The sequence below is a fragment of the Bidens hawaiensis genome, unplaced genomic scaffold, assembly GCF_021521415.1.
Source record: "Bidens hawaiensis isolate Kalapana, Puna unplaced genomic scaffold, B.hawaiensis_p1.1 tig00021137_1, whole genome shotgun sequence".
Taxonomy (NCBI): Eukaryota; Viridiplantae; Streptophyta; class Magnoliopsida; order Asterales; family Asteraceae; genus Bidens; species Bidens hawaiensis.
Genome location: NW_027493268.1, coordinates 123040 through 136411, shown reverse-complemented (window position 1 = coordinate 136411; position 13372 = coordinate 123040). Strand labels below are relative to the sequence as shown.

At 43.9% G+C, this 13372-nt stretch overlaps 2 pseudogenes across 1 annotated transcript; both read right to left on the bottom strand.

Moving 5' to 3' along the window:
• Positions 1-8700: 8700 nt before the first annotated feature.
• LOC143562777 (PRA1 family protein E pseudogene) lies at positions 8701-9280 on the bottom strand (annotated as a pseudogene).
• Positions 9281-10272: 992 nt separating this feature from the next.
• Positions 10273-12625, bottom strand: LOC143562776 (putative serine/threonine-protein kinase PBL15; annotated as a pseudogene). Its single transcript, XR_013140549.1, has 5 exons — positions 11947-12625; positions 11282-11417; positions 11058-11194; positions 10851-10967; positions 10273-10753 (listed from the first exon to the last, which is right to left on the bottom strand). The product of XR_013140549.1 is annotated as a putative serine/threonine-protein kinase PBL15 (transcript).
• Positions 12626-13372: the final 747 nt, after the last annotated feature.

Sequence of the window (13372 nt, the reverse complement as noted above, 5' to 3'; positions counted from 1 at the left end):
TGTATGTTCCGCGATGGAACATACGCCGAGGAACAACCCTTCGTACCCCTGTGGAGTGCGTTGAATGGGCTCGCCACGCTGCTCCCCATGGTGCGTTGGGGGAAGCCATGGCTAGCTACCAGGAGGGTAGGCTAACCAACGAGCTTCGAGTTCTCCAAGCCCGGATGCAGCCGCGCGTCGAGCTGCTTTGTCGTGAAAACGACAAGTTAAAAGCAGCTCGCGCCAAGGAAGTATCCCAAGCGCGGGCTTTTCGGGAGGAGAACCAAAAGCTGTCCGCAGCTGCTGCGGAGAAGGAGAAGGCCTTCAAGGCCCTCGAGGTTGAGGTTCAAGCGCGACTCGAGGCCCGGTCCAAGGCTGCCCAAGCTGTTAACGAACAGCTTCGGCTAGCTAAGGAGACTGCGAGGAACGCGACCGAGAGGGCCACCAAGGCTGAAGCCGTTGCTGAGCCTTTACGCGTGGAGAACGAGGAGCTCAAGGCCAAATTAGAGGCTCTCCAACGCGCTCATGATGCCTTGGCGATGGAAGATGCCAAGAAGCTCCAGGAGATCTTGGACCAGAGGGGCGTGCTTGACCATACCGAGCGGAAGCTTAAGGGCGTCGAAGAGGCTGCCGCAAAGGAAGTGCTACTTGCCAACCTTAACAAAAGCGAAGCCGAACGCGCCTGCACCCAAGCTCAAGCCGCCCTTAAAGAAGCTCTGGTTGCCAAGGAATGGCTTCTTCGAGAAGCGTTGTCTCAGGTAAGTCTATCTTCATGTCTTTACGCTTTTCTTTGTAGATAGGGTGCTGACACTTGTATATTTTCTTATGTAGGTTGTGCATCGGGTCTTTTCAGAGACATCCTACGACGATGCAATGAGCGCAGCCCTCAACGCTTCTCACGAGGATGGGGAACGGGTCGGCTTCCTGCTTGGTCTAGGGTTTGTTGAGAAAGGCGTCCCGCCATCCAACTTCCCTTTGTACAATGTAGATACCGAAGCCATATATGACCAAGCAGTAAATCAATACGCCGCCTTCCCGCATCCGGTGGTGGAGAAGGTGAATGAAATTGCTGCTGCTGATGACGGGCTACCTATCCTTAAGGCTTACCTTGAACAGCCACGCTCTACTGACGGCGCTGGTCCAAGTGGAAGTGGCCCTGAAGCCTGATCCTGAAGATCCCTTCCCGCTGCTAGGATAGATTTAATTTGTATAGATTCTCTTGTAGGCGGGTAGTCACCCAGCCATTGTAACGAATATTTATGAAATGTAAATCTTTGTGCGGCTAAGACCGCTTGATTCATTGGATTCCTTGCTTTATAAACTTTATATGACTTGCATTCTTTAGTTTAAATTAGCAATTTTCCAAGTGTTTAGGATAAGTTAACCTTTGAACGTGGAAGATAGGTGTGAAGTTTTGCTTCCTCCTTCGTGATTGTGCGGGTATGACCGTCACTTGCACTTGGTAGGATGGCTAAACTTTACCCATATCTGACCTGCGTGTAGGTTTTCCTCATCTTTGAGGATAAGTTAACCTTTGAACGTGGTAGATAATCGGTGTGAAGTTTTGCTTCCTCCTTCGTGATTGTGCGGGTATGACCGTCACTTGCACTTAGTAGGATGGCTAAACTTTACCCATATCTGACCTGCGTGTAGGTTTTCCTTATCTTTTTTTTTTTTTTTTTTTTTTTTTTTTAGGATAACCTTTGAACGTGGTAGATGATAGGTTGAAGTTTTGCTTCCTTGTTTGTGATTGTGCGGGTAAGACCGTCACTTGCACTTACAAGGATGGCTAAACTTTACTTACATCATACCTGCGTGTAGGTTTCCCTTATTTTTAACGTTGTGTTTATGCGGGTTTTGCCGCCTTCCACACGTAACGACTTACTTCTCCCCGTTTATACGGTAAATACCGGCACCAGTGGGAAGTTCATAAGGATAAAGGTAAACACATTATGAAAGGAGAATCATTTCCATTAGAAGTGGCTCTAGGCCTTTACAAGTTTTGGAATTGATCTACATATAACATTTGCGTAATTGAGCTCCATTCCATGTTCTTGGGATGGGAGTGCCATCGAGCCTTTCGAGCCGGTATGCGCCCTTTCCCAGGACTTCTTTGATAATGTATGGCCCTTCCCAAACCGGGGCCAGCTTTCCCGGGCGCTCTTGGTTTGAAGCCACGTTGTTACGCAGTATGTAGTCTCCTATCTTGAAGTTGCAGAGTTTTACCCGCGTGTTGTAGTACTTTTGCATTTGTCGTTTGTAGTTCTCTTCACGCACTGCGGCTAAGTCTCTGCGTTCCTCGGTTAGCATAAGATCCAACCGTCTTTCCGCATCATTGTCTTCTGGCTGAATCAAGACCCTTGGCGAGGGTAGACCAATTTCGACCGGGACCATGGCTTCAGTGCCATAAGTGAGGCTGAACGGGGTTTCTCCCGTACTGGCCTTCTTCAGCGTTCTGTTTGCCCAAAGGACGTGCGGAAGCTCGTCCACCCAACCGGATCTGTGTTCCAAGAGTCTTTTCTTTATGCCATCGACGATGCTCTTGTTTGCTCTTTCCACCTCACCGTTACCTTGCGGGTGTGCCACTGAGGTAAAGGTGTGGGTAATTTGAAGTTCTTTTAGCCACTGTTGTAGCTTCTTGTCAGCAAAGTTGGTGCCGTTATCGCTCACCAAATTCTGTGGAAGTCCAAAACGACAAATAATAAATTCCCAAATAAATTTTTTGATATGCTTCGCGGTTGTTTGGGCTAAAGGTTTTGCTTCTATCCACTTGGTGAAGTAGTCGATGGCTACCACTAGGAACTGAACATTTCCTGCTGCTGTAGGAAATGGGCCTGTCACATCGATGGCCCACTTCTGAAATGGCCATGAAGAAGTGACTGGAACCAGTTCATTCTTCGGGCGGTGCGTGTTGGGTGCGTAAAGTTGGCAAGACCTACATTTTCTGATGTATGCCAATGCATCCGTATGCATCCCCGGCCAAAAGTATCCCGCGTTGTTTAGCTTGGCTACAACAGCGCGGGGACCTGCGTGTACTCCACAGATGCCTTCGTGTACTTCCCTTAGGAGGTAGTCAGCATCTTGGTTGTCCACGCATCTTAAGAGTGGGCCAAGAAAGTTACGTCTGTAAAGGATGTCATTGACAAGTTGATATAATTCAGCGCTTTACAGCGTAGTTTTCTTGCCTGTGTTTTTGACTCTGGTAGTGTTCCTGCTGCAAGGTAATTTATTATTGGTGTCATCCACGTTTCTGTACCGGTTTGGATGACACAAATTTCCTTGTGCGGGACTGATGGTGCTTCGAGGAGTTCAATGCGGATGTCCTTTCCCAAGTGGGTGAAGGCTAGTGACGCAAGCTTGCTTAACGCATCCGCAGATTTGTTTTCGCTGCGCTTGACGTGTATGACTTTACAATCACTAAAATCACGCATAAGGGTTTTTGCCTGGGCGAGGTACAGGGCCATTGTGTCGTTCACAGCCGTGTACGTCCCATTTATTTGGTTGGCCACCAGCATGGAATCCACGTGGGCTTCCAAGTTTTTCACTCCCATTTTACGCGCAATTCTCAAACCGGCCAAGAATGCTTCATATTCGGCTTCGTTATTCGTACTTGGAAAATCCAACCGAATAGCGTAAGTATATTCTTGGCCTGCTGGGTTGGTTAATTTTAACCCTGCGCCTGAACCCTCGTTACTAGCTGCTCCATCAGTGTAGAGTCGCCAGACATCATTGATGTCCTGTGCTGGGGAGGGTTGAGCCTCCTCCTGGCACTCTTTCTCCCGCGAAGCGGGGACTTCTGCAATAAAATCGGCCAGGACCTGGCCCTTTATGGCTGGTCTTGGCTTGTACTTAATTGCATATTCTCCCAATTCAATTGCCCATTTGGCTAGACGTCCCGATAATTCGGGTTTGCCTAGAACGTTTGAGAGTTTGAAGTTGGTGAGAATGGTGATTGGGTGGCCCTGGAAATATCGTCTTAACCTGCGTGAAGCGTGTATGAGTGCTAAGACCAATTTTTCGAGGGTAGAGTACCGGGTTTCTACGTTTGTTAGTACACGGCTAACATAATAGATTGGCATCTGGATGCCTTTTCGTTCTATTAGCAGGACTGCCCCGGTTGCTCTATCTGTTGCGGAAAGGTATAGGATTAACTCCTCTCCCGCTTGTGGTGCTGTAAGTGTTGGGAGTTCGATCAGGCGTGACCGAATCTCCTGAAAAGCTGCTTCCGCTTCTGGTGTCCAGCGGAAGTGCGTTTTCTTTAAGCAGTTTCTCAATGTTGACACGAAAGGAAACGACTTATCCGCATGGTTTGCCAAAAAGCGATTAAGTGCGACTAGTCGTCCATTCAGTGTCTGAGCCTGCTTGATGGTGGTAGGTGATTCCATTTTAATAATGGCTTCGACCTTTTCTGGGTTCGCTCTGAAGCCATCTTTAGTAACAATGACTCCCAAGAACTTCCCTTCTTCCATCCCAAATGAACACTTGCTCGGGTTGAGCTTCATGTTTATCTTTCTGAGCGTGTTGAAAGTTTCTTCAATGTCTTTCAACATCGCTTCTGGCTCGGGGCTTTTGATGACCAAATCATCCATATAGACTTCCAAGTTTCTCCCGATTTGGGCATGAAACTCTTTGTCCATCAGTCGTTGGTACGTGGACCCTGCATTCTTAAGTCCGAATGGCATCATTTTATAACAAAATGTACCATCGGGCGTCCGAAATGCGGTTTTGTCCTGATCATCTACGGCCATGTGGATTTGATGGTACCCCTTATACGCATCCAAGAAGCATTTAAGGCGAAATGGTACCAACGAATCAACCTTAAGATCAATTTCTGGTAACGGATAACAATCTTTGGGGCATGCTTTGTTCAAATCTTTGAAATCTATGCACATGCGCCATTGTTTGTCATTCTTCGGTACCATTACGGGATTTGCAACCCATGTTTGATATCTGCTAACGCGTACGATGCCTGCGTCAAGGAGTTCCTTGACTTGGGTTCTACACGCGTTAGTTTGTTCAGGCCCCATTACTCTGCGCTTTTGTACGACTGGCGTGACAGCCGGATCGCACTTGAGCTTATGCTCCGCCTTACTTCGGGGTACACCAGTCATGTCAGCTGGTGCCCACGCAAAGATGTCAGCTTTTTTCTGCAGTAAGCGTTTGAGTAGGGTGCGGGTGGGATCAACGATTGTTGGTCCAATGGTAACGGCCTGGTCGGGGTATTTGCCATTGAAGGCCCATTTTTCCGGTTCGGTGATGGTTGGTTTAGCTTTTTTCGGTTTGGGTTTAGATGAGACAGATGCGATGCATACCTGGGGAATGCCAGTGATCATCGCTACACCCTCAGCTGTTGGCCATCCCATCATGCCGTGGACTGAAGATACCACGGCGTTGAATCTTGCCATCCCGTCTCTTCCGAATAGGATGTCGTACGTGTGGTGTGGCTTTTTCATCACGACAAAATCCACGTCTTCTGTGCGTGAATGATTCCCATCAGTAAGAGTAACGGGGAAAGATAGGATACCCAGGGGGGTTTCTGTACTGCCGTCAAACCCTTCCATTGAAGCGTAGACCGTTTCCAAGCGTTCTTTGTCTTCATCATCCAGCTTATCAAAGAACTGCCTGTACATCACTGTCGACGAAGCGCCATTGTCAGCAAGAGTGCGGGAAGTGATGTAATGCCCCAGCTGGCTTCTGATGACGATGGGGCCTTCTTTGCTGGGGCCTCCTGGCACTCGCGGGAAGCGCACCTCAGCTTCCTTCCACGTGCATGGTTCTGTCACTCGTCTTTTTCTTCCTCTGACCTTGCCATGAACCATGTTGATGCTGATGTCGACGGGCTTTCGTCCGTTACCTCTGTACCGGTTGTCATTCCTTCCTCCCTTCCTGATTGATGCCACGAGATGTGCAAGTCTTCCATCCTTGACAAATGTCTCAATAATATCCTTCAAGGATGTGCACTCTTCAGTACCATGACCCTTTGTCCCGTGGAAATCACAGGATTTGCTTTGATCCGCATTAGGTTTCTGCCGGATCAATGGGGCTTTTGGCCATGGCAATTTTTCCGTGGCAAATATCTCCGTGACGCTCTTCGTGAGTGGCGTCCACCGGTGTTTTCGGTTTGAAGAGTGTGTGTTGTCCCTTCCGCCAACAAGAGGGTGAGAGCTGGATGAGGTGTCAAAGTTTACCCTTGACTGCCAGATACCTAGCCTCCTCTTTTTGTTCTGCCGGGCGATCCGGACATTGTTTTCTCTTGTCCTCTGCGTGTAGAGGTGTGTACACTGGGGAAGATCCCTTCCCAGTTGCTTTTCCGTCTCGGCAAAGCGCTTTGCCGCCGTCATGATGGCATCCCATGTTGATGGCATGCCATCCTTACCCGTCAATGTGCGGATAAGTTCTGGGTATTCGGCGCCTTGGATGAAGGCGGCGCGAACCAGATCCTCACTTATGTTGCCGAGACTTAGCTTTTTGGAGTTGAAGCGAGTGATGAAGTCTAGTAAAGATTCATCCTCCTCTCTCACGCAGTTGAGGATCGTCCACTGCTCTTCAGTGTACTTCCTCTGTTGGCTGAAGTGCTGGCTGAACTTGTTCTGAAAGTCCGCCCAGTCATATATGTGGTGGATCGGTAAATGATCGAACCATGCCCTGGCCGCTCCGACCAGAGTCATCTGGAACATGTAGCACCACGTGGGTTCCGTCCAGTTGCTGACGGTAGCCCCCGCAATGAACCTGTTCAAATGGTCGTCTGGGTCGGATAGACCATCATAAGTGCCAATGTTGGACATTTGTTTGGCACTTCTTGGGGCGATTGCTTCCGCAATGTCCCTTGCGAATTTTGACTTTCCTGCATTTGTAGCAGTTGGTCTAAAGGTTTTGGAGAAGTCACGCGGGTTTCTCTCCGCGATTGGTTTAAAAGCTTCCCCAAAATTCCTTTTTGGTTGGACGTCCGTTTCCTTACGCTTCCCTTTCGCCTTATGGCGAAGGTTTGCGTCCGTATCGGACTCCAACTCGTCGTCTGAGTACTCGCAGTCACTGCTCATATTGAGGTGTTGGCGAGTACTGGCGAATTCGTCAGCCTGTTGAACTGAACGCAAGCGTTCATCCAATTCGGCTTGGAATTCTCTTTGCCGTGCTTCGGCCCATGCCTTCACTTGATCTAGTGTTTGGCAAGGGACCTTCGTTCGTTTTTCCAGCTGGGTATCGGTGAACCCCAGTGGAATATTTACTGCACTTGCCCCGGCTTGGGTAGTCGGGGTAGTGTTCGTAAGGATTGTATAACCGCCGGTGTTCCCCCCAGTTGCTGGGGTTGTTACCGGGGTTTCTTGGTCGGTTACTGGCCTTTGGACCGGAGTAACGTTAACCATTTCTTCAGAAATTGTGAAAAAACTAAAATAGTTCTAGCTTTTATGCACGGATGGCGCCAATGAAGAAACACTAAGTGAACCCTGGACAGATTATAGATAATCTGGGGGTTAAGTAATGTTTCCCACGGATGAGATCTAGCTGAGAAGGCTGTTCTTCAGGAGACCTGCAAAACAAACACCGTAAGCTCGTCACTGAGAAGGGGGGGGGGTTCCTCCTTGTGAACACCCTCCGGCGTGAGAATCAGACTAGATTGCTCTGAATATAAGTGTATATTAAGAGATTGCTAGATAACTGGATAGCAGATGATCTTACCGTTCCAAGATGTTGGAGTATTTATAGCCGAAGGTAGGTTTCCAAGCAGGTACAGCCGGCTGAATAGTATTCCTGTTCTACCAACAGTGGATTATGCACAGGCCATACTGGTTGGTGGATAAGTTACGGCCAACAGTAACAAAGTCGGCTGCACTATTCCACCAACTGTAGATTATGCATGTCCCACCTACTGTGGATTATACGCAGGCCATGCTGGTTGGTGAATAGGTTACGGCCAACAGTAACACTATTCTACCAACTGTAGGCTACGCACGCCCGTCAGTAAGAGTTGGTGAGTAGGCAGCGGCTAATAGTGACAAACAGTACTAGAGGGTGCTCCTCCTCGTACTGTTGTCGGTGAGCTGTCACCCTGTGATTAGCTCATGGGTTGTTCTGGTCAGATCGTCTGTCCTATCCATACCTTGGTAGGTATAGTACAAAAGATCTTTCAGAATCATACGGACTGGCTCATTTTGGCGGGATTGTTCCCGCCTTGCTCATTCCTTCATGTGACTACTGAAGTAGCTATTGCCTTGTGCGTGTAGCCCTGCTGTCTGCGGGTAGCCTTCCCTGATGGCTTGTATCCGCAACTGCGGGAACAGGCGGGGTACTTCACCATTGGGAGGCTTTCCCTGCGTGTACAGCTTGCGTACTGCGCGTAAGATTCTATGAGCATGGTGGGTCCTGCGGGAGCAGAAGGCCTTTGCGCAGACGTCCCTATTCAAGGTGAGTCTTGCGGGACCAACTGGTCTCTGCTGGGACCTACCTCTTCAGTCTGGGTTTGATCCCTAGACCTCACAATAGGTTGAATTTTATTGATTATTTATAGCTTAAATTTATTTATTGAATTTTGCTTTGTATTGTGGATATTTATTATTAGTAATGAATTAAGCAAATTGATCAAAAATTGCATAAATATAATCACAAAAAATAGAAAAGGAAAAAGTATAGGCTACAAGATGAATGTGACAAATTAAATTCAAACCTGTGAAAATATTTTAATTTGATGAATTGAAACTGTAATTTGTTCATATTCCATATGCACTATTTGTCACCAACAACAGATACCAAATCTCCATCACCGGAACCATGTTGGTCGAAAATCAAGTCATCGGTGCTCCTGATCGTGGCGTGTGCCATCACAACAACCACTCCAACGGCTATCGTTACCAGTAGAATCACTCCAACATCGGTACAAGCCAATGCGAAGACCATTACAAAGCTCAGAGCCAAAAGCACAAGGCGATCATCAACCACTTGGTTGTAGACCATTACCGGAGTGTGTGGATCGCGGAAGAAGTAAAGGAAGAACCAGCCGACGAATACAATCAAAAACGTGATCATGGAAATCGGTTTATAGATCAGGCTGAGGAAGAGTACGAGGAGGATTGCCATCGCGTAATTCACTCGGAAATAGTTTAGGTTACCTTCTATTCGACGCTTGGCGTCCTCGTTGCTTAGTGGTCGAGCAATTGCGGTATAATCGAAAAACTCCCGCCATGGACGACGCTTGGCGATAAAATTCTCCGTGTGGTACCTGGCACGAGCGATGAAGGTCTTTGGCGATGGTTGGTCGGTGGGGATTGTGCCGTAACCGACGGGTTTATTCTTCGACATTGTTGGATCAGTATATATATACGCGGATTTACAAGAGTATTTAAAAGTATGTTAGTTTGCAGTAAAAAAAATCTTGAAAAAAGGGTGATAAAGCTAGTGAAGTTATAAAAAGGTAACATGGGAGTATGGAATCATTGTAGCAAGTATCAAATTCACCATTGGCAATGATTATTCACAAAATCAAACTAACCTCAATTCAATTTACTATTAAAAATGGTAAACTTTAAAACTGTGATTGATTGTATGTGGTAAAATTTTGAAGTGGTTGTTTAATCCGCCTTTTTTGGTTTGGAGTGCGACCAACGAACAAGTGTTAGGCTGACATTTTAATTAACTCAAATACCATCAACTGTAACTATATTTTAGTGAGAAATGTCATCTCATGAAGGTTTTTAAAAGTGTTTTGTCTAATATTATAAATTAAATAGTTTGCCCAAATCACCTGGGATATACAAATATTATGAAATTTGAGGAAAATTTATTTTAATCCTGTTCTCTTGGTTGTCAAACCAAGCATAACAAATCACCTGCGATATACAAATATTATGAAATTTGAGGAAAATTTATTTTAATCCAGTTATCTTGGTTGTCAGACCAAGCATAACAATATAGCATCTTGGTTGTCAGACCAAGCATAACAATATAGCATCTTGGTTGTCAAACCAAGCATAACAAATTTGAGGAAAATTTATTTTAATCCGGTTCTCTTGGTTCTCTTCAAAGAACTCTATGAACAAAGTTTATGTTTGATCAACCATTAACAAATAAGCCCTTTGAATCTTTGATGTTGAATTTATGAAACCTTAAACAAAGAAAGATTCTTAATGACGAGACGTACACAAATACTTGAACCGCATACGTTATTAAAAAAACAACCTTAGAGTAGCTCCTTGTTTGTCACACACAAACCGGCACAAACCACATGTACACAAGCAGCACGTATTTATCAAAATTCATATACATATACGTGTTTATTATTTACATATATCCACAAATACACGACCTTCATTTTGGTTTATGTTAATTAACTTTTTGCCTTACCGTCTTCATAGGAGTCTGTTTCCAGTATATCCGACCTCCATTGATTTCTTTTATATCTTTTGGTTTATAAACCTCATTCCTTTTGGTCTTTTGTGAGGCCGGGGGCCATTGTCCACAAGTGATTGCCATATCTTTATAGTTCCTTAGGCCTTCAAGGGTTTCAATTATTGCTGGCATCTTTGGCCTATCTTTAGGGTTTAGGCTCACACAATATAATGCCAATAGGGCCAACTCCTTGGCCCCTCTAACCGAATATTGACCGCCCAACCTAGGGTCGATTACCGCACGAACTCTTCTGCTGCTAGTTAGGTATGGCTTGGCCAGTCTACAAGATTTTGCTCACTTTTTGGCCTCTTTTTATCCATAGCTCTTCTTCCGGTTAGTAGTTCTAGCAACACCACTCCAAAGCTATAAATGTCACTCTTTGTTGTCAAGTGTCCTACGGTTAACAAGTTTATTGATTATAACTACCTATGATTGTAAATTAGTTATATCTTTGTGAACTATATGTTATTGGTAGGTTGAAAGATTAATACCAGTGTTGACATATTCTGGGGCAGCATATCCATATGTGCCCATGACTCTAGTAGAGTGTTTGATCCTTCTGGACCCATTGTTGCAAGCCCAAAATCAGATAACTTGGCATTAAACTCCTGCCAATATTGAAAATGTGAAAATAAGATAAAGCAACTTAGGAACTAAAAGAAAAGGAAACAATCAATACTAATAGGCTTGATACGTACCGAGTCAAGTAAGATGTTTGATGTTTTGAAATCATGATATATAACCGGGCTTTCTGCCCCATGCAAGAAAGCAAGACCTTTGGCCGCTCCTATTGCAATTTTTATTCTGATTCCCCATGGTAGACAAACCGAGATTCCTATGAATATACAAACAACTATTAGCTTACAAGAAAAAAATAAAAAAAGTAAAAAATATATTAGAAAATGATAATATATAAACTCACTCTTGAACAAATGATTTTCCAAGCTTCCACGAGCCATAAATTCATATACAAGAAGTCTCTCTTCTTCTTCACAACAATAGCCGATCAATTTGACCAAATTTGGGTGCTTTAGTTGACCAAGAAATATCACCTCCGCCTTCAATTATATCATTTGTCGGTTAACGCTTTTGCAAAGTTGTTTCAAATAATATCATCTCTAAAGGTGTCTCTTTTGAAAAGTACAAAGTTATTTACGTTCATTAATAGTTAGGTTTATTGTTGGGTTATAGGATTTTAATAATAATCCTAAGTTTCACCTATTAGCTATTGGTTGATACTAATTAACTTAGAAAGTGTTTACCGGCAGTCCCAACTTTGAACGTAGTTTTCTCTAGTAATTCCTTACTAACTGAAAAATAACCTGTTAGCTTTTTGATGACGTGAAAAATATGTAGAGGACAACTGGAGGAAAATACGTTCAAAGTTTAGGGCTCTCAATAAACATTTTTTGAGTTGGAATTAATCTCTATAATTAGGTGAAAGTTGAAATTATTAAAATCCGATAACCCTTTTATTATTATAATAGTTATATATAAAAATATAAAAATTAAAAACATCGGGTTTTTAGTTATTCAATATTTATAATAGTTTGGTTGTATAGATAATGAAAAGAAAGAGAAGCTTACAAGCCACTCACGATGACCTTGCAACCCTTCAATATCAAGAAGCTTAACCGCAACAGGTTGAGCCTTCAAACCGGGCCTCATGTTCTCATCCACATAACCCTTATGCACCTTACCGAACCCGCCTTCACCCAACAATAAACTACTCGAAAAACCCTGAGTTATACCTCGCAACTCGCTTAACTTAAAGTCAATCAACTCAGGCCCAAACGTTTGTGCTATGTCTTCATTAATGCGCATAGAAGACGAGCGGCTAAGGTCAGAGAAAGACATGCGCCTGAACGATGGGCATGGCGCTACGTTCTTCGAAAACTCGGACCTCGATGGCCTGCACCGGCTAAAGTTGCAAAAAACCTTGTTTTCTGCGGAACAACAATAAGGTTTCCAAGATTTTTGTGAGTCCTTTTTCATGATTATTGAAGGAAATGGTTAGTGAGATATGATGGTCACCAATGGTGGTGATGGAGTATAAGTATTGATGCAAATGTTGAAGGCTGAATAGGTTAGAGGAAATGCAACCACTCCACAACCACTCTACTAAAACAAGGTGGTTTGTTTTAATCTTTATTAAGGGAGTATTGTTTATGCTACTAGATTTGTCATTTAGGTGTTAGTCTTCATGCTAATTTGGTATGTTTCTACATGTTGGACCACTTATGGAGAAAACCCTCTTAGGTAGCCAGTATTTTTATACACCTATAAGTGGCAAAAATTCATTATACAATGTTGGTTTGAAATAATATCCAACTAAATATTATTTTATTAAGAATGTTCACTATGGAGGGGCTTCGCCAATCCTCCAAGTCACCGCCATATAGGAAATAGGACTTCAAAGCCCTCTCTATAAAATCCCACTAAGGTTTAAAGCCCCAGCCCAACAACTAGTCATTATATTATGCGTGTGTGTACACACGCACACATGTGAGAGAGAGAGGGCATGGCCCACGACACCTCTCCCATGCTGCCCATCTTCATCAAGTTGCCCACCCTCAGGGCCGTCTCCAAGAATTTATATGTCTCGGCCGAGCCGAAATAAAAAGACCCGTAGACTCTAACGAGTAACGAAATATTATAAGCAAAAAAAATTTTAAGCCTTATGTAAATGGTTTTTTGTTTGGTTTAAACAATTAAAAATTTAAATGGGCTTACTTTGTTGCGATTTAGGTTATATAAAAAAACTTTTTGTACAAAAATATATCAAGTAAGACTAGAACCTACAAGCTTTTGATTGAAAGACATATCCCTTTGTCACTAAACTAAGCTAGTTATTGTATAACTAGAGTAAAACATTAAATATACATATTTTTTTTCGTTATATATATATATATATATATATATATATATATATATATATATATATATATATATATATATATATATATATATATATGTAATTTTGTGCCCTAAAAAATTAAGTTTCCCAGCTGGT